We start from the raw sequence: 1,835 nt of genomic DNA on the forward strand, positions 1-1,835 counted from the left end.
GAAGAGAGTTCAGTCTACAAGAAGATGGCAGAGCTTTAGCCATTGGGCCACATCCATCTATCCTAAACAGTAACCCTTTTCTTGTTCGTTCTTCGAATGACGCTAGTGGAGACTAATTCCTTCCGGCTAATGAAGATACTACTCCAGTCTTTCCAGTGGATCCTTCTCTAAGAATGGATCGAACCAAGTGTTCCTATACGAGAGTGAGGAATTAAAACCAACAATCAACTTACCACTTTTGATGTCCCACAATTCTGCTAGTTTAGAAACAAAGGAGAAGGACACCACCGGAGGCAAGCGCTAGGTCAGAAAAACGATAACTCAAAAATCTCCCCAAGTAGGATTCGAACCTACGACCAATCGGTTAACAGCCGACCGCTCTACCACTGAGCTACTGAGGAACAACAGACTTAATGTTGGAAGCCGACTCTCGTTCTTTAACCTATGACCAAAGAAAAATGAGTTCGTTACTCTTTTTCACATACACCGGGAGAAAGGGTTATGATAGCAAGCCCCTCTCCGGCCGGAGAGCCTCCAGGACAAGGAGGCGGCGATCAACCATCCATTTTTGAGATTTATATTGATCAATAGATCTTCGCACCCTGCCAGTTCTCTAAGTAGACTCACTCTACCGAGGGGCAACAAAGGCTTGAACTCTTCCTGCCAAAAACAAGGGACCTACTTCTCATCCTAGGAGTTAGCAGGTATGAAAGAGTCCCCTCTCTGTCTGTCTCTCCGAGTTTCTACTACTAAGTAGCACTTCTGCTATTCAATCATAGAATCGATTCCGATCAAGCTGAAAAAAGTCAGCCCTATATATGTTTGTTATTAGTAAAGCGCTAAGGCCCTATCTATAGTAAGGGGCCCTTTCTTGCTCGTTAGCGCTCTTTTTTGATTGCAGCTAGGGTGCCCCTTTTCTTTCTCAAAGTCAACTTTCTCCCTTATTAGTCAAGCTTTGAAGTCCCTACTTTATTTAGATTGTTGGGATATTTGAAGAAGCGCAGGTTTGGAACCCTATACCTATACAAGGGGCTGGTCTCGATCTCGCTTGGTGGTACCCCTCTCGATGATTGTTGACTCAACATTGATTTCGTGCTTGAGTTGGAGGGCTCTCCCTCCATCCATCGAGTCAAGTAATTCGCTATCGGAAATTTCTCCGCCGCCTATCTCATGCCATGCTTTTTCTTTCTCCGAATTGGTTCCTAGTGTCAGTCAATCAAGATTCGCCATCAAGAGAGGGAAGAGCCTTGACTTTAGGTTAGGCTGGTCTCATCATTCACGCAATTCCCCTGTCCATCGATTGATCACGCGAGTACGCATCCAGTCAGCACATAGCGAATGAAAAAAACGTTCATCCTGGATTCTCTTCCTCAAGAAAAATGTCTATTAATTGATCCCTACGGTCAAAGTCTCCACTTTTCACGCCCCTCTACTAAGAGATGCACCATGTTGATAGGAATCGGCAAAGACCTTCTTGTACACGTCCTCGAGGGCAGCATTCATGGCAATCATCACTACTTTCTCCCGAGGGCATGGTATGGCTTTGTTCTTGGTCTTGTTTAATAGATGTCGAGTGCCGCTTTTCCCCGTCCGAGAATCTCCATCTGCTCTAAGTGGGCGCGAGCTAGAATCCTTATGTCAGCTTGGTTGTTCAAAAGACTGTCTCTTTATCCCTTGCATCTTCATGTTTTCGAAAGCCCAAACCATTCTTCTGGATCTGCATTAGTCCTATTTCAGGTGCAAAGCCTCTTCAATAAAGACCTCTTTTTTCCATTTCTCATTTTGTTGATTGAAAGAGAATAAGCGCTATCCATTGAGTAAAGAGAGGGTTTGCT

The 1,835-nt window shown here is 44.7% G+C and overlaps 1 non-coding gene across 1 annotated transcript; it reads right to left on the reverse strand.

The window, feature by feature from the left end:
* Window positions 1–329: 329 nt before the first annotated feature.
* TRNAN-GUU lies at window positions 330–401 on the reverse strand. Its single transcript has one exon. It is a non-coding gene; the product is annotated as a tRNA-Asn (tRNA).
* Window positions 402–1,835: the final 1,434 nt, after the last annotated feature.

The sequence above is a fragment of the Capsicum annuum genome, unplaced genomic scaffold, assembly GCF_002878395.1.
Source record: "Capsicum annuum cultivar UCD-10X-F1 unplaced genomic scaffold, UCD10Xv1.1 ctg70668, whole genome shotgun sequence".
Taxonomy (NCBI): Eukaryota; Viridiplantae; Streptophyta; class Magnoliopsida; order Solanales; family Solanaceae; genus Capsicum; species Capsicum annuum.